Here is a 20,184-nt window from a genome sequence, read left to right as displayed (position 1 = left end):
CTGGAAAACTGTGTAAGTTCCCTTTAAATTAAAATTAAGAGAATAGGTTTACTTGATGGGTTCCAAGGTTATATGGGACTCTAATATTCAATGATTGTATGACTCTAGGGATACCACTTCTGTACTATCTCGGAAATGACTGTAGAAACCAGGACAACCATGAGATAAACTGTGAAGCTACAAACCCTGCCTGCCTCACTCCATTCCATTTAAGCCTCATTTTCTTTGTGACCTCAATTCCAAAAGTTCCTGCCCTACCTGGGTGTCTCTTCTCACATCCTGGCACTTCAGACTGTCCCTTGACTCATGAGCTTGTCACTGTCTCTTTTCAACTCTGTACCGCAGCTTCTCAGTCTTCACACAGTTCAACACTGTCAGGGTGGCAAATAGCTAAATGAAACCGTGCTAATAGAAGAAAGTTCTGGAGAAAGACATCCTGCTAACCTGCCCTAATCCCTCTTCTCCTCCCCTATGTTATTCTTCACGACTTTCTTGAGAAAACTATGGTGGGATATCATTACATCATATTCTACAGTGAGGGGCCTGGACCTAGTGATAATTTACTCTTTGGGCTGCTTAATTATATTTAGTTCCTGAACACACTTTCTCTTCTGCCTTCACTAAGGCCTCTGACCAAGGTCTTTGGGACTTTAACCCAACCATGATTCGCATCGAAAAAAAAATACAATTATTACACATCTCTCTCGCATTTAACAAACAGCTTTTACACATTGCAAAGTTCAATTTATCTTGACAACACATGTATTTTCTAATACATCCAAGCAATAAACAGAGACCATTCTCAGAGTTAAGTTTATGACCCACCATCCTGTGTATGTGAGGGCTAATGGTGGACATTTCTGTTCATAATCTTATGAGGTCTCTCCTAAAACTGAAGGCTGGATATAAAGTAGAACTTCAGGCTACTCTTCAGAGCCTAGGTCTCCTTTCCCCTAAACCTCCCAATTTGTACAAATTGGGAGGACATATTGCACAGGTCAAGGAAGTACATCTGTATGATAGAGGTTAAGAGCTCTCTGTTTTAAAGATGGGTTGGGTGGATTTTATTCCTGGTTTCTTCATTTACTAGAAAATTTATATAAACTCTCAGAGTTTTTCCTTATTTGTAAACAGGAATAATAATATCCCTACATGTTGGGGTTATTGTGAAGAGCGAATGAGGTTATGTATATAAAGTGGTTAATACAGCGCCTGTATGATTAACTTCATTTTGCAGTTATTAAAAATAAAGTTCAAAGAGGGTGGTTGTGCGAGGTCTTTTTCTTTAATTTGCAAAGCCTGCTTAATGCCACAGATTCTCCTCTTAGGAGTCTTCTAGTTATACAGAGCTCCAGCACATGTGGTGGGTAACCTAACACCCAGCTAATGACAGTGTGTGGTCTTAACTGTCCTTATGCACACAACACTATTCCTCTTGGCAATCACTTGTGTGTGTGTGTGTGTGTGTGTGTGTATTGGGGCAGGAGGTAGGGGGTGGGGGAACAAACAGAAGTGCCATGACTGCTTTTAAAAATTGGGCATGACTTTATAACATAAAAACATATTACTAAAAGACAAACATCCTCTTCCTATATTTGAGACAAACATCTAAGGACATAAAGTTTTGGGGTTAAATATGAAGGTCTCTTCTGCATTCAGCAGGATATACAAGACATTCAAGACATTAAAAGGAATCTGATCTCCCCCATCTCTGAGAGGCCTTGTCTGCTTCAGAATGCCTCCACGGGATCGGGTGTCACAGGGTTGAAGTGAGAGCTCTTCCAGTTTAAACACAAATGGAGGGGTGGGAGGTGTTCATGAAGACATTGTGTCTTTGAACCAGTCTATTAGAATAAAACACATCAGTTTTGATGTACCCTTGAGAAGAGATCTGTTTGGAGGGATAAGTCTAAAGGAAGAAAACACGTGTGTATGGGAGAGAGTTCTAGGGAGGGATCAGACCAAAGTGTAGTGGCAGAATTTTGCTAAGAATTGGATGGAAAAGATATTTATTTCTTCCAAGACAATAAGGCTCTTAATCCTAGGCAACTTTTCTTTTGATATCACTCATCAGCTTGATGACTGTACGTGTTGGAGAAAAGAGACCCAAAAAGCACTGTAGATCACTCACTTGAAATGTGGGCTTCTGACCTACTATTCCTTTGCCCCAAGGCCATTTGATGTCATTATTTTATGATCAAATTTAACAAAGTATCCAAAATCCAATCTTTACCTGAAATTGATATTTCCCTAACAAAACAAGAAATACCTTGCCATATAATTCAAACGAAACACCCATTGAACTTAGTATTTGAGTCCTAAGGCCTGAATTTTTTATATGGAAGAATTCTACAAAATGGGCCCTTTAAAAGTAGTTCCTGTATTTCCAAAATTGAGAGTCTGGGAAATTACAACAAAACAAAGTGGAAGAACTTTTCATTTAAAAGCGATGGCTCTTGGAACACTTGCTTCTAGAGCCCGCAGCCTTCATTTAAGGAATCCAACTTCTCTAAGGTCACCAGGCTGTGAGAAGCCCTCATCACACAGAGAGGCCCTGAAGACTGAGACACTAAGTGGAGAGAGAAGGAAACCAAGGTGACAGACTTGAGAGTGAAGAAATCGTTGTGGACACGCATTATCAAGCCCTATCTGCTAGCCCACAGATTAGAGATGAACTGCCCAGCTAGCACTTCTTGAATTCCTGATCCCAAACAACAAGCCACAGGAGAAAAACTGCATGTCCCAGAAGAGCCTCCCAGGGAGCAGTCTTTAAGATAAGACCCAGTTGTTTCCAAGTCCACTAGGATCTCCGCATCAGGGGGAAGAGCAGCAACATGCGTAATTCATGACCTGGTCTCATATCCTTTGATGAAGAAGCCATCTGAGAAAGGCCATGAATGGTGAGGACCTTAACAAGAAGAAAACAATTAGAGTAAGGGTTAGGCGACATAGATACCAAGTAGAAAGTACCTTTTTTATAACAGGTATCTTTTATGATAACTTGTGGAGTTATTAGAAACTCTATCAAAATACTGATTAGATATTAAAGGAAACTAAAAATCAGAACAGTGAGTATTTTATTCTAAAATGGAGAGATAGATGATCAATAATGCCAGAATAGACGTCCTTCTTCTCCTTTTTTTTTCACATACTTTAATGTAATTTATTTATTTCTATGATGCTGAGGATCCAACCCAGGGCCTTGCATGTGCTGGGCAAGTGCTCTACCACTGAGCCACAACCCCAGCCCCCAGACTTCTTTCTTTTCACTGAGCAAAATCCAGAAACTTGATAAAACTCTGGGTAAGAGGCAAAATTTTAAGTGCAAACAAGTAAAATTTCAAATCATCCAGAAAACAATAGCTCAATCTTGACATTAGCTTAATATGTTAGAGATTTTTAAAAATGTAATTTATTTTTCTAAAAGACAAAAAGGGGATAGACAGAGACAAATATGAAGGAGGTATGGTAAAGAATCAAGAGATCTAGAAAAATTAAAATCAGTAGAAAATGGTCTACATAAACTAGGGAGGAAATGGTAAGGCACGTCTTTAGAATTTTCCATATACCAAAACTTCCTTAAGAATGTTTCAAAGCCAACATCAAGATATTTATTTGGGGCTAGGAGTATATCCAGGACATATATAACATATATAATTATTAAATAATATTACATACTATTATATACTAATATGTTATATAACTAGTTGTTCTAATTAATATTAACATATTACATTCTACATTAATAATAACCATATTAAGTGTATTAATATATATGTAAATATATTTATAGCTAAAATTAAAAACAAGCATCTTTCACGATAACTGTTGCTTTATGGAGACTTCAAATTAATTATCTTTATGGGAATAAATGTTATTTAGTGTGGTATCTGTTACCAAGTAGGAAATAAATATTTAAAATAAACATAGAATCATAAAATAGGCCAACCCAACAAAAGAAAATTGATTGGAATAGCACAATAAAATTTGTCACCAAGTCAAATAACTTAAGTAACATTTTAAAAGAACATACCAACTTTAGCTTATTGTATAGTCAAAGCAATCTCACTAAGGTGATATTTTAAAACTTTTAAAATATTATGCATTACTAAAACCCTCTTTACCTCATTTCTCTTTTTTTCCCCATTTGTTTCTAATAGAACTACCATCAAATTCTTGAGTTGTTCACTTCTAAATAGATTGAATGCCTTATTTTTCAGATCACTGAACCCACATAATATCCACGAAGCTAGTACAACTCTGCATACACCCTAGCTATTCAGGCAATGCCATGAGGGCATCGTCATTGTTCATTTGTATGATATCCATGTATCTTGTCATCTTTCCAATGTAACATTGCCAAGGTCTTGGACTCTTCATTTGGTGGAGTCTAATTCTGTTCTCTTTACAAAGAGCTAGGATTACACTCAGCAAAGGTTACCATTTACGTGAGACATGAAGCCTGCAAGCATAACTCATCACCAAAGTAAAATTCCTAGCTATTTTTTCTCTCAAGGACATCCCCAGTGCTACCTAAAATCAAGAAGGAATACTTCAGGGCAGTTTGCATTGTAGGGATCACATTTTTATTTTGATATTCTGGAGTATGGTATATTCATAGTAGTCAAACAAAAGACATTATATTCTTTTGAAAATCTGCTCTTCTATTCCCTAGGAGGGAAATATAGAGGAATCAAATACAAAGATTACAGCGACTTTAGCAAGAGAACCCAATATTTAAGAGTGAGTTTTTTTTCAGAAATTATTCCTTTGTATGTTTGATTTTGTTTTTATCACTTACTTTAAATGAATTCTGAAAGAGCTATTTTAACAAATAAATAACTTTTTTAACTATTTAAGTAATTTCTAAGGCTCAACATGAAGGAGTGGCAGGCAAAGCCACTGTCCCAGGCACTAACTGCCCCTGCTTTTAGCACCAACATCTCTCTTCCTCTTACTTGGTACAGATTTCCTCTATTCTGGCATTTCTGAAGATCAGAGACTTAAAAGCATGGTCAGACCCTCAAATTAAAAAAAAAAATGTTTTAAAAGAACAAATATTAGGCCTAGAAGAGCCTTTAGAGAGTATCTCACTTCTCATCAGATATGAGATAACTGAGACTCCAAAGTTCTTTTCCAAAGTCATAACCAATTGATGACATTTAAAACCACAATTCAGACTTCCTTAGTGTTCTCTCCCAACACGACGATTTCTTTATATCTTGTCCATTTCTACACTGATCTTCAGACAGATTTTTCAACTCAGTGGCACACCCCCAGTAAGATCCAGGGCATTTCTTGATCCCATTAGTTATCATTTTCACCTTTCATTGGTTGGAAGATCTGAGGCAGGAAATTGGAAGTCCTACTTGGCCTCCTCGTTCCAGGGATTAAAAGAAAAGTGTGGGCTGCCTAGTGCCTTGCCTATGAAGTTGGATTGCTCATTCTTGGAACAGGAAGCATCTGGAATGTTGGGAGGCCCCCCTCATGATTTCCCTTGGATAAGATTAGATTTTGTTCTTGTTGCTTTTCTCATTAGCCTAGGGGCATAGGACAATTTCCAGTGGTAAAACCTGAATCCCACTCACCACCAAAACAATTCTGTTAATATTTTCCAGCTTCTCCTTTAAGAATGCCAAGGAGCTTAGAGGAAATTTTAGCCTCTTGCACCAACTGACCTTATATTTATTTATAAAGTGTGGTTCTTCCAAGAAGTTCCAGAAGTTTCATGCACATTCTCTCACTTAATCCCTCTCTTCCCATGGGGGGAAGCATTACATTTTTATCTTCCTGCCACAGCCAGTTTCTCTGTTGTTTATTGGGTTTCTCTCTAGACTTTGCTACTTGAAGGTTAGATATTCTCAAGTCAAAAACATTCTTAGCTGAAATCTCAACCAATACTGCTAACAAAAACACACTCATTCATCATACATATATATACTGTTTGCCTCTTGTCTGACACTATTCTAGGCACTAGAGATACAGGAATGAGCAAAACAGACTGTCTCTGACCTCATGGAGTTTACATTCAGTATAATGGCTGTTGTATTACCCAGTAAATTCAAAATTATAAATACACTCTAATCTGATAACAAGAAAACTAATTTCAACTTTATGGGTTTTTTAAATTTAATTTAATTTTTTGGTACCAGGGATTAAACTCAGGGGCACTTAACCACTGAACCATCTCCAGTCCTTTTTTTGTGAGACAGGTTCTCACTGAGTTGCTTAGGGCCTAAGTCATAAAGGCTGGCTTTGAACTCATGGTCCTCCTGCCTCAGCCTTCTGAGCCAGTGGGATTACAGTCATGTGCCATCATGCCTGGCTCTAATTTCAACTTTATAGACTAATGGCCATAGTTTCAAAGATATATGATAATAAAACCTAATAGCATAGGCTTGTAGGAATTGAACTGAAAGATAGGAGACTTATATCCTAATCCTGAGTCTTCTACCATCAGTTTGTATGACCTGACCAAAAATATCATCTCTCTGATGCCAGACAAATGACATAAAAAAATACCAGACAAAAAGATTTCTCATGCCTTCTCTTGGTCTATAATTCTATGGTTAATTAATTGTACATAGGTTATGCCGTGTTAGGACTTACTGCCAAGGTCAAAAGAGGAGAAATTCTTCTGCATCAGTTGCTTTTATGTGTGGGGTGGGATTGAGGGAAACACCACAAAGCAACACTCGCCTCCTAGGAAAACTAATCACTGCAAAAAAATCAATAAAACCAATCAACTCTATACCTATTATGTATTCAATGTGAGACTAGATACTTTGGGGATGGTAGACATGTGAAAAGATCCCTGAACTTAAGAAGCTTCCAAACAAAAATATATGATAGTAAATGGTTAAAAATAAAAGTGTATTATTATAATACAAGGTTCTAAGTTTACAAGAGAGCAAAAAACCAAGAACTACATTAGAATCCTCTGAGGAAAGGCAGCATATCACCTGTATCTCTAACGACCATCACAATAATAATAGCAACTAACATTTATTGAGTGCTTGACATATGCCATATTTGAATTAAGTGATTTATGGGATTTCTTATTTAATCCTCAAAACAACCCTAGAAATAAACAAACTATTTTTCCTGTTACAGATGGAGAAAACTAGACTTCCAGGGAAGTCTAAGGTACCAAATGGTACAGCCAGGCAAGCAACCCCAGAGTTCTTAACTTCATTTAATGGTTATGGACAGCTTTCCCACATATGAGATAAAGGGATAGCACCGTACATGGCACATAGTTTAGTGTTTCAAAATTTTGCTTTCTTCCTTCTATATCCTCTATCCTTCGCCACTACTTGCTCCCAACCCCTATTCCTCATTCACATCCATGTACTTCCTTTTCCAACTTTAAACATTCTGCAAAGTTCAGTTGAAGATCTACCCTGTGCAAGAAGTGCTTCTAGACCAACTGAGCTTCTGTCCCCTTATTTACTTCAAACATCTACTTCAAATATCCTGTGAGGTAATCATGTGCTCTCTTATGATGTCACGTCACTACTTAATGTCCTTTGATATTAATCTTACTGTTGTCTTACGGCATTTTATCATGAAACTTATATTATTACTATGTATATCTTGCATTATTGAGCTTTGCTATGGTTTGAATATGTGGAGTCCCTAACAGCTCATGTGTGAGACCAATGCAAGAATATTCAGAGGTGAGATGAGTAGATTCTGAGAGCTGCAACTCATAAATGGCTTAATCCACTGATAGGAATTAACTGGGCAGGCAGGGTGTGGTTGGAGAAGGTAGGTCTCTGGGGCTGTGTCTTTGGGTTATATATTTTGTTTCTGGTGAGTGGAGCACGCTATGCTTTCTGACTGCCATATCCTGAGCTATTTTCCTCTTCCACACTCTCCCACCATGATGTTCTGCCTCACCTTAGGCCTACAACTATGGAGTCAGCCAACCACATACTGAATCTCTGAAACCATGAGCCAAAATAAATGTTTCCTCCTCTAATTGTTCTTGTCAGCTCTTTTGGTTACAGTGACAAAAATGCTGACTAAAACAAGCTTCATATAATTTAACTGTGTCAACTAACTCCAGACTCTTTTGTGTTGCTCCTGGAGTCCTGGCATAGAAGGTATCCGGAAGCATTCACCACTGCAAGAGTTTGAGTGTTTGTGAAGTTTTCATTCATTAGAAAAATGATCCAAGCCCAGCAAATGCATCTCTTTTAGGTTGAATCCACCTTGTGTATTATGGCATTTTATCATGAAACTTATATTATTACTATGTATATCTTGCATTATTGAGCTTCATTTAATGGTTATGGATGGCTTTTCCACATATGAGATAAAGGGATAGCACAGTACATGGCACATAGTTTAGTGTTTCAAAATTTTACTTCCTTCCTTCTAAATCCTCTATCCTTCACTGCCACTCTTTCTGTTTGTGCACAATTTTGGACTAAAAAAAAAAGAAAAGAAAGAAAGAAGGAAAAGGTCAAAAAAAAAGGAAAAAGAAGAAGGAAAAAAGAAGGAAAAGTCAACTCTTACAAATATAAAACAATAGGCAGCTCCAGCCCATAGATTTATTTTTAATCTTACAAATGTATTATGAGATATTTTATACAAAGGAGTAAACATATGTGTGTGTGCATACATACACACACACACACATATATATATAAACTGTATACATGTATGTGTTTGTGTGTGAATGTGTATATATATATATATATATATTTTAAACCCAAATGTATGTTCTGTAACCACTATCCACCTTAAGAAATAAAACATGAAGTAGTATTAGCAAATCTTGTACATCACCTAAATTGTTGTCTAAAGCAATTAGCAAGCTGATATCAGGTCATAAAACTTCAAAATGATCAGGAGTTTTTGAAGACTGAAAAAAGTCATGAGTATGAAGGGATTTATGTATTAAGATTAGGAGGAGATTAGACAAATCTAGTCCCAATGATAATGTCAAACACAATATGCACAATTACCATTAAAGGGGGAGCTAATTTTTTTCATTAAAGTATTGTGGTATAAAGTAACTCTATGGTCTGAAAGAGTTAAAATTTTAAATATCAATTTTAAATCTTAACTAATTTTAACTATTCTATTTCTATAAACTAGTAGCTTTCATAATATAATATATTGTTATGAAAGCTAATCTACATCTTCCAATCTACCTGTCCTGTAATAACATAAAAGTTCTTTGTGGAGCATGGGATCTAAATGTTGGTTTAGAAAAATAAATTACCCTAGCTACATATTTATTTTTAAAGGATCAGTTTACAAGTCCAGAAGATCCTAACTCTCATATCTGTAGAACTATTGATTCTGAAGGTAACTCTAAACTTTCAAGTAGCTAACACAGAAAGAAACATACCAATACTAAGATTCACAGTGTCTATGAAGAGAAACTAAACTTATCACATGGGAGAAGCCCAATTATTCCTGATACTAACAAATGAGATACATTTCTCTAGAAAATCATCACAGAGATTATAAGAACATTGGCAACATCTTCTATGGTTTGAATGTTGATATCCCCTAAAATTCATTTGTTGGAATCCAATACTCATTGTGATGGTATTAAGAGTTAGGATCTTTGAGAAGTGGTTAGATCAGAAGGGACCCAACCTCACAAATGGAATTAATATCCCTATGAAAGAGACTCCAGAGAGTTCCCTTAACCCTTCTGCCATGTGAAGATGCAGTAACAAGGCACCATTTACAAAGTAGAGAACCCTCACTGAACATCTCATCTGCTAGCTCCTTAATCTTGAACTTCTCAGCCTCCAAAACTGTGAGCAATAAAGTTGCATTGTTTATAAGCTACTTAATCTAAGGTAGTTTGTCATGGTAGCCACCCCAAAACCAAGACAGCATTCTTCCTTATTGTAAGTACAACAAGGTGTTTCAATAAGGTACACTACAAGGTATTTCAATGGATCCCTTATCACAAATATGCTGTAGGCCTCAGATCAAAACATAATTTCACAGACATGAATCTATGTCTTCTGTCTTAGTCTGTTTTTGGTTGCTATAACAGAATACCTAAGACTGGATGATTTATAAAGAAAAGATGTCTATTCAGACTCACAGTTCTGGAGGCAGGGGAATTCAAGATTGAGTAGCCACTTCTGGTAAAGTCCTTGGGGTGCTTCATAACATGTCAGAAATTGAAAGGGGTACTGGGCACATGCAGAAGAAGCAAAACACAAGGGTCAGTCTCACTTTACAACAACCCACTATTGGGGTAACTAATCCTTTGAGAAAGGCCTTAATTCCTCTTAATGACCTAATCACCTCTTAAGAGCCCCACCTTCCAACACCCTTACAAAGGCAATCAAATTTCAACCTGAGTTTCAGAAGGAAAAAGCCATAACATCCTTTGAAATGATGTTTTTGAGAAATGACTCAACACCTTTTCTAGGTACAAGCTTTATAATTGTGTAAAGGTAAACATCTGGACTTTTCGAACTGAGAATTTTCCATCCTTAAGAATTCCAATGTTTTGGATTAACCTGCTCTCTGTAACTAACTTGCTGGTCCTAAATACCATATACTTAACCTATATTTTATGAAATGCTAGCAAAATTTAGACAGAGTTCCTTTTCTTTTTTTCTTTTTTCTTTCATGTAGGTGCCCAAGAAAGTAAGAAAAAGTGTCATCTCTGGAATTGTGCTTGGAATATGCAACAGACATGTCAGAGTAAGCACAGAATCATATGTGGATGTGCATTTGTTGCATATGAATATAGGAGAAATTCCACTTAAAAAATAAATACCCTAAGACTTCCCAGAGAAACTCTGAAGTGTCTATTTGCTTTATGAATTATTTCTTCTGGATAATTTATTTCACAATAGTCCATTGATTACTACATTAAGGCAAAGAAAATTTAAAGTGGAATTATTGGGAGATATAATTCTCTAATAATATATTTCCAAGGGGGGGGGAAGGCATTGAAATTATTACTAAAATCTAGAGAAAACTAAGAAATATAAGCAAAAATATGTGCTACGTTCAAAAGTATATAGTAAGGCTGTGCTGTCAAAGTCACCTTGAATCTTTCTCTTACTGGGTTTTGTTTGCTTTTGATTTCCCCACAGGATAAAGAAGAAAACCACTAGAGTTTCTCTGACCATCAGTTCTCCAGTTAATGAAAACTCCAACATCAGATCAAGTTATTCTACGTTAGTTCAACCATTGTGTATTGACCCCCAGAGGGTAGGTTTCATTAAAATGAAACCTTCTGAGAGGGTACCAGTAATGGAGGCCAAGGTTAAGAAAAAAAGTTGATACAACTTTCTTTAAAAGCATGCACAAGAACAGCTCCATCTACACAACCTCAGAAGGAACAGGAAAGGCAACTAATGGGTGTCAGGAATAACTCTAGGGGAGCTCTATGACTTGGCCATTTGTCTGTGTGCCAGACCAGAGCAACAGTTCCCTAACAGAGCATTCCAATAATCCAAGGAATGAATTCCCTTTTAATTAAAAAAAAAAAAAAAAAGGAGGGAGATGCCTTTTTAAAAAACTGACCAGAGCAACTGTATGAAGGGAGAAAAAAAATTTAGTCAGTAATATTTAGAAGTTATTTAAACCTTTAACATGCAGTCTCTAAGTGCGTGCCAATAACCATTTCTCAAAGGCAAATTGTCCAGTGTTCTATTTCATCATCTCCGCTGATGGAATGCTGGAAGAAAAAGAAGAAAGGGTGGCGTCAGAGCAGACATCCAAACTGACATTTAAATTAGAAGTCTCATCCTTTCCAAAAAGGAAACTCAGGGTAGGGTGGGTAGTGGCTAAAACTGGACTAGTTCATAGTAACTAGAATGAATGCAGTTAGTTTATGGCCACTAAGTACTTGGGTTTGGGGGCCTTGATAAAATGGATGATGGCATCATGTTCTCTTTTATTCTCCAACACAGATGCAGAGCCCCTGCAGTAGCCTGTCAGGATCCATTTGTGTGGTGGCCCCTGTGTTCACCAAGGTAACCTATCCGTACTGCATGACAGAATTTGGATTTTATAGATAAATGGTAGACTTTATTGAAAGAGTAAGAAGAAGGAAAGAGAAACCAGAAGAGACTCCAGATATTATTATTATTTCATATAGGAGAAAACTGAGGCTAGGAAAGAGTAAAAAGATTGGCTCGATGTTTCAGATCAACGCTTGGTTTATCCCATGCTCTTTAGTCTTTTGCTCTGTGTCAATCCTCTAGCTCTGGAGAACAATGCTTAGACCATCCTTTCTAAGGAGTCTATGCTCTGCCAGACTTCAAGATACAGTCAAATTCTCCCAGTGATTCATAAGATGCCCTTCTGATAGAGTCAACCAGCAAGGTAGTAGCTACTTGCTGCTAAGATCATGGTCAGAGGCCACTATTTCCCCAGCCATCCACTGAAAACATCTGAATTCAATCACATAAGTTAAAACAAAACTAGACCTGAGCCTTCTCTGGTCAGTTTCCTAGTTATGAAATCTAACAGAACCGGAACCACTGCCCACTGCTGGCCCAAAGCATGAAAAACAGGGCCAGGATTTAACCCGCATTTCCTCGGAGGCACACATCTGTCAGCAGGTGTCAAGATTAGGCTGTCTTTAGGTCTCATGTAGGTCTGACCTGACAGAGGATCTAGATACATCCTTCTCTGGCCTCAGAACCAAGTTATAATCTGGAATGTAACTCTGGGTTTTAGAGAACCTTGGGGTTGCAGGTAGGGAAGGAAGAGGGATCCGGATTTAAGATGTAGGTTTACCGCCAACACCACTCACTCGCTCATTTGTGCATCATGAGACTGAACTAGCTATGGTTGATAAACACGTCTTATATATCAATATAACTTTTAGGCCTCGCAGAAAGTTTTTAGATTATTTATATGAAATGAGCCTCAAATCCTCCAGGTAGGATGTGCATTTTGCTAGCCCTGTTTCACAAAGAACCTGAGTTCCACAGAGGCTGAGTCTTTTCTACGTTCCTAGAACCAGCTTCCACCAGCCAGTGACAGTTGAGATTCTGGCCCAGGTCCTGTAAATCATGATTCAGGGGCTTTCACATACAACAATATTGTCCATACTACCATAAACAAAATAATAAAGACCAAATCTGTGACTAGATACGTACTCCACAAAATAATCAAATTCATCACAACAAAGGCGTTTCCACTAATCTCTTTTCTAATTTGAAAAAATGGCTCTGAGGGAAGCCAACAACAAATTTTTTTTTATTGTACACTATGAAGTTAAGATGAAAATAACTTACACTTGACTGTAAAATATAAGGTCTCAAACAATGCCCAGCCGCTCCTCGTTTTGCTTAACATGCAGTCAGTGCTCAACAGTCACAGGTGCCAAAGTGTGCACATGTCCTGCAGGTGGCACATGGTACAGGAGCTTCTTCCTTTCAGCGAACTCTGTTTCTGTTCTTCAGCATCTTCAAGACATCTCTACAACCAGAGGTCAGATTGTCGTGTTTGAATGCCGAGTGCAGGCCACGGCTTCGGTTCAAGTTCACTGGTACAGAGAGGAAGAGCAGATTGCCAGCTCAGATGACTTCCGGATTCTGAGGAAAAGTATCATGACAAACTTTTCAGTTGCACTTACTTAACCTTGAAATCAAATTCATGTTTTTAAGTAGTTCAATAGCTGATGTGTTACAGGCTAAATGATTTCTACTGTTAAATAATTGTTTTTTCAAATCCCGATAATTCCTCATCAAAAACAACTTGGGGGATAGAGCTCACTTGGTAGTGTTCTTGCCTGGCACACACAAGGCCCTGGGGTCAGTCCCCAGCAACACACACACACACACAAAAAAAAAAAAAAAAAAAAAAAAAGAAAAGATAACTGTTTGTTTTAATGAAAGAATACATTTTTTTTTTTGAGGTGGCATATGCCTATGTTGTCTAGGCTGGCCTTGAACCCCTGGGCTCCTATGCTCCTCCTGACTCAGCCTCCTCCGCAGATGGGATTATTGGTGTATATCGCAGCGCTCAACTGAAGAAAATAATTTTAATAGCTATGAAAAGACTGGTTTATTTTCATAAAGTCATCCTAATTCTCTTCTTGAGGAGTTCTTGGCATATAAACAAAAAAAGAAATGTAAGACTAGACATATGTTTTCAAAGGTAAAATGGATGAAAATCGATGCACAACTTTCTATACATTTTATTGCATAATTTTTCTAAAAATAATTAGGGAAGTGTAGCAAGAATGATGATCTACCTCATGTTAAAGTCTGAGTTTATGCTTTATAAACAACTTTTCATATACATTTTTTTAAGAGAGAGAGAGAGAGAGAGAGACACACACACACAGAGAATTTTAATATTTATTTTTTATTTTTTTTAAAGAGAGAGTGAGAGAGGAGAGAGAGAGAGAGAGACACACACACAGAGAATTTTAATATTTATTTTTTATTTTTTTTAAAGAGAGAGTGAGAGAGGGGAGAGAGAGAGAGAGAGAGAGAGAGAGAGAGAGAGAGAGAGAGAGAGAGAGAGAGAATTTTAAATATTTATTTATTTATTTATTTCAGTTCTCGGCGGACACAACATCTTTGTTTGTATGTGGTGCTGAGGATCGAACCTGGGCCGCACGCATGCCGGGCAAGCGCACTACCGCTTGAGCCACATCCCCAGCCCTCTTATACATTTTTGATATATGTTATTACCCCCATTTTATTAGTGAGAAAACTGCTATCAGAAATACAATCAGAAAAATTTAATTTAAAAATTTAATCAGAAAAATTAAAATGATTCTTTGGGGAAAAAAAAATGTGTCTCACCAATGGTTCACACCCAGAGAAGAGATATTTATTTAGTCTTCGTTTCATATTAGAGATGAAGTTCTAAGTCCTAGAGAAGTAAAGTAATTTTTAAAATTCACAGAGCAATTTCGTGGTAGAGCCAGGACAAAAATTAAGTTCTAGCACTCTGCCAATCATTCGTTCCATTATGCACATTTTCAGAATTTCTAATGAATTTATAATCTGTGACTCCAGACTTCAGTCAATCTTTTATTTTGCCTTTTGCTATTTCTCATACATTCATGGCCCCTTTCCCAACTAAATTAATTATCATCATTTAAATTCTCTTTTCTCCTGTTTTATCTTCCAGAAGCTTGTTTATCATCCATTCCTGGTAAGTGCTATTCTTCAACATCTTAATAATCAATTAAATCAAAATTAGCATCAATAACCTTTGTCTCCTAAGTCACTGTTGCCCTCACTCGCTCTTTTGGAGCTACCCTGTGCCAGCTCTGAACTGAAACAACAGAAGAAAGGAACCTGGGATTTGTCAGTGCAGTTATTCATTTATTCACTCATCAACATGTTTACTGAGCACATACTATGGATAGGTTCTTTTTTGCACTAAGAAGACAGAAATGAGCCAGACTGTTAAGATCCCTGCCCTCAAAGACCATACATTCCCCTCTAATTCTACTTGATTTAGTGTTTGTGACTCAGCAACTTGACACAGAAGCAGTCTTGATGTCAAACACCCAACCGTTCTCTGTATAGCTATAAGTGGGGTGTCCATCACACAGAATTAGGTCTAAGCACCAAGGAAATGATAATTTTTAGGTCGGTTCAGAAAATGTTTCTAAAGTATTTTTATGCTAAGCACTAAAGCTACAGAAATATAGAAGTCAAGGAATAAAGTGCTTTTGTTTTGATTTGGTTTGGTTTGGTTTGGTTTGGGGGTTTTTGGTACTGAGGATTGAACCCAAAGTTACTTTACCACTGAGCCACATCCCGGTCCTTTTTATTTTTCATTTTGAGACAGGGTCTTGCTAAGTTGTTAGGGCCTCACTGAGTTGCTGAGGCTGGCCTCCAAATGTGATTCTTCTGCCTCAGCCTCCCTGATCACTGGATCATCATGCCCTGTGTAATGCCGGCTTTCAAAGACCTCATTCTAAAAGAGAAAACAGACATGTCTGAGAGTCCAGGAAGAACAAGTATACAGGGATTGTTTTCGATTGTATTTTTGAGATTTAGAGTCATAAGCCTACTCAGATGGCAAAATATATAATCGGACAGATTTTTATTTTTTTAATTCCCCAAAATCTATTCCGAATCACCACTCTCCCTGGTATCATCCTAAGTTTTGGTTTTTGAATTTGGAGCATCCTAATGTGCCAATAAAGTTGGATTTCTTTCCTTTACAGAGGAAGTCTGCACCTTGATTATCACGGAAGCATTTCCTGAAGACTCTGGGGAGTTCAAGTGCGTTGCAGAAAATGAGGCTGGAACTGCAGTTTCGGCAGCCAGACTCTTTGTTTCCCCAGGTAATTATCCTTCGAAATCTCCTTCTTCCAATTCAGCTTTGAGCCAAAAGAAAAAGTATGTTTCTATCTTAACTGTTGATTAATTATATTTTTCAGAAGGAAAAGAAGTAGAAAAATCTAAGAGTTCTCCCAAGTTTTCCATGAGCAAATTCTCTCCCAAACTGGCCTCCTTCCCCTGGGAAAATGAAGGCTACACAAAGGACAAAAATCCAGACGATACCCCAATAAACCTTATGCCATCTAATCCTGAACCAGCCACTTACAATGAACATGAGATCCAGGTGGTAAAAACGGATGTCTGCACCATCAATGGAAATTCCCCCGAGGTACAACCACAATGGTAAGGACAGACAGACCTAACATTAACTCCTTCAGCAAAACCCTTGGTCCTGTAGGTCTATGGTGACAAAGCACCTGCCCTTGGGGAGCTTGCATTCCAAGATGAATCACTTTATCTTTGTCAATCCTCCCTTGACATCCAGTGCACCTTTACCATGGCATCGCAAGTCTCGCGATTACATGCACTTTTAAGAGACTTGTTGAAAAACATTATTAATGCTGAAATGGCACGAGATATTAAAGAATTAGAATCTTTTCCTCAAATAGAATTCAGTGTCCCATTTCAATAGAAATACTTAAAATATTTTGTGATATGGATTTCTTCATTTTCAATCTTAGAATAAAGAGAGAATTGTTCTAGGGTTTAAAGAATAAATGCAAAAATGAAGAGGTAGTTCAGTAAGTGAATTTGCCAGCCAGATTATGTTTAAAATAACACAATTCACCATATTTTGACCAGTCCTCACACCAAACACAACACAAACCTCAAACAAAAATACTGATTTAAAGAAACCAATCTAAAAATTAATGCACATTTTAAATTTAAATTTTGTTTTAGCAATATTTAACATATGACACTAAATACTGCACCAACCTAAATGTTATCTTTAATTTAAACACTTTTAAAAACTTGATATATCATCATACTTGACTACTAAGTATAACTAATTGTGGCCTCTGTTAACCAGAAAATAAAAAGATAATAGAATCACCAGGCACCCTGGCACATGCCTATAATCCCAGCAACTCAGGAGGCTGAGGCAGGAGGATCACGAGTTCAAAGCCAGCCTCAGGAAAAGCAAGGTGCTAAACAACTCAATGAGACCCTGTCTCTAAATAAAAAACAAAATAGGGCTGGGTATGTGGCTCAGTAGTTGAATACCCTGGACGTGAGTGGAATGTTTTACCTGAGTTCAATCCCTGGTGCTTCCCCGCAAAAAAAAAAAAAATATTGAAATCCTTTTTAAGAAAATTTTTCTTGGGTGGGTGGCACATGTCTGTAATCCCAGCAACTCTGAAGATTAAGGTGGAAGCTTGGCATGCTCAAAATAAAAAATAAAAAGGGCTGAGTATGTAGCTTAGAGGTAAAGTATGTTTTGAGTTCCTCCAATCCAAGAAAGAAAGAAAGAAAAAAAGAAAGAAGGAAGGAAGGAAGGAAGGAAGGAAGGAAGGAAGGAAGGGAAGGAAGGAAGGAAGGAAGGAAGGAAGGAAGGAAGGAAGGAAGGAAGGAAGGAAGGAAGGAAGGAAGGAAAAGAAGAGTAGAGAGGGAAAAAAGAAAAGATTTCATGGGTAGTATTTAGGTCTATGAGGTAAGAGAAATATATCATGTTTGATAGAAACAACTAGAGGCCATCTGCTTCAAGTTTTTAATTCTACAAATGACACAAATTGCAGATCAGCTCATGTTGTCGAGAGCTCCTTCCTCATGTTTTCATGACCTTGAGATACATACTTCAAGTTTTCCTTGCAATGAAGACAGTGAGGGACTTTGGACTTGGAAACTAATAGACCCAAAACAAAGTATGTGAACATAGTAGGGACTCAATAAATAACAAGAGGAGTGGGAAGTAGCTCAGTTGCAGATCAGTCGCCTAGCTTGCACAAGACCCTGGGTTCAATCCCCAGCACTGCAAATTTAAATAAATAAATGGTAGCTATTACTTTACTACAATAAACATGCTCTCATTGCATTGTTTTCTTTTTAATCAGGAACAATAGGTCCCCAGTAAGGGCCCATGACTGTGGTTTCTGGGTTAGTCTCCAGGAATCACTCTAGCTTCTGGTATCTCTAGTTGCCCAAGCAGTAACTACTTCTATAAATAAAGATTCCTGATGGGGTCCAGGAAGAATGGGTGGGTGGAACAATAGATAAGACTGCAATTTATTCAACAATCATTTATTAACCACATTCTATATGTTTGTCTGTTTTTGTGCTAGACTTGCCTTGGAAGTTGGCCAATACTGACCTCTTAAAGGTTTCTTCATGAGTATCAGTGAGCCTTTAAGGTTTTAAAGGCATTGAATTTGTAAGATGGTATCTTTTATGGGAGATTACCATCTTTGGTTGTTGTTATTATTTAAGGATTGTTAAATATAAAATTGTACATTATACCTGTAATCCCAGCAGCTTGGAAGGCGGGGGCGGAGGATTGTGAGTTCAAAGCCAGCCTCAGCAATGGCAAGATGCAAAGCAACTCAGTGAGACTCTGTCTCTAAATAAAATACAAAAGAGGGCTGGGGATGTGTCTCAGTGGTTGGGTGCCCTGAGTTCAATCCCTGGTACCAAAAAAAAAAAAAAAAAGGAAAGAAAAGAAATATTGAATAGCCATTTGCATATTGAAATTCTCTGATAACAAAGTGAGACATGAACTTCTATTATTTATTTATTTATCTATTTATTTATTTTATAAAATCATCTGTGGAGAAAACTATTGAGTAAAATTTCCATAAAAGCGAACAAAATTTTCCTGTCTACTATGAGCTATACTTTGCCAATCAAAAAGATAAATAATTAAACAGCCCCTCCTTCAGAAATATTTGAATCTGGTTGAGGAGGTATATTGTGCCCATAGAACAGTCTGTATATGACTTCCCATTTCAAGTCCCTCACCATCATCTTGTTTAGGTTGGTAAAGCAGGTACTAGCTCCATTTTCAATTGGTTATTAAAGACTGAAGTTCAAGCAACTTGACTAAGTGTACATAGCAAGTATGTGGTAGAATATTCCCACTCCTGTCTCTAAAACAGATTATAAAAAAAGGTAATATGTCAAGAAAGTTTTAGAACATTAGTCAAATTAATGCTATTATCATTTTTACTCTTTGATGCCAAATTCAGTGGAGTACATTTTCATTTCTTGCTTGAGAAGATTATCAGATCAAGTCAAATGGCAAACTGGGTATTTCAAATTATAAATGCCATCAAATGGAGATCATTTTACTCAACTGACCCAATCTTCAGTTCACCTGACTCAATCCACCACCTTCATTGTTTTGAACATTTCTTCTTCTATAAAAGTCAAATTCCTTTTCACTATATCTCTGTGCAGAATCTCAATAACCATAATGAATTATGTGTACCCTGAAGTAAATACAATTTCATTAATTAGTCCTTTCAGTTGACATAACAGAAATTATCTTTATCATGGACATCTGACTATGACTTTAGAAGTATCTCACAGAATCAATCTTTTTTTCAAATATACACTTTACATTTTAAAAAACAATAATAGCTATATATAAAGAAGAGTGAATGACAGCTGAATAGTAATCCTGTTTCCTCTGACAATAGGTCAAGGAATTCCCCTAATCTGCAGTAGGGAAGATTTCAATGAGATAGTAGGGAATAACCACATTTTGTTAAGCATTGGATTGATTTTTTAGAGTCCCTAACTGATAACTTAGAAAAAGAAATGAAAACAGTTGGAATAAGGTTCACCCACTTGCTATCTTCCTGATTCTTTTCAGTCTTAGGATTCTAAGATTTTTCTCAAATAGATAAAAGCAGTGGCTATTTTTCTCAAATAACCATTCAAATGGCCACATTTGTGACAGAACTTAAAACACAATTCAAAA

At 37.0% G+C, this 20,184-nt stretch overlaps 1 long non-coding RNA gene across 2 annotated transcripts; it reads right to left on the bottom strand.

The window, feature by feature from the left end:
- Positions 1-704: 704 nt before the first annotated feature.
- LOC144377485 (uncharacterized) lies at positions 705-18,882 on the bottom strand. Of its 2 annotated transcripts, none has more exons than XR_013438490.1 (5): positions 18,723-18,882; positions 14,769-15,897; positions 13,248-13,547; positions 11,586-11,677; positions 705-2,908 (listed from the first exon to the last, which is right to left on the bottom strand). It is a non-coding gene; the product is annotated as an uncharacterized LOC144377485 (long non-coding RNA). The 2 variants fall into 2 exon arrangements; XR_013438488.1 differs by lacking the exon at positions 705-2,908 and adding an exon at positions 9,219-10,172.
- Between the last annotated feature and the right edge of the window lie 1,302 nt (positions 18,883-20,184).

Source organism: Ictidomys tridecemlineatus, chromosome 1 (assembly GCF_052094955.1).
Source record: "Ictidomys tridecemlineatus isolate mIctTri1 chromosome 1, mIctTri1.hap1, whole genome shotgun sequence".
In the NCBI taxonomy this organism is placed as follows: domain Eukaryota; kingdom Metazoa; phylum Chordata; class Mammalia; order Rodentia; family Sciuridae; genus Ictidomys; species Ictidomys tridecemlineatus.
The sequence above is the reverse complement of the archived record's forward strand: the minus strand, read 5'-3'. Positions and strand labels throughout refer to the sequence as shown.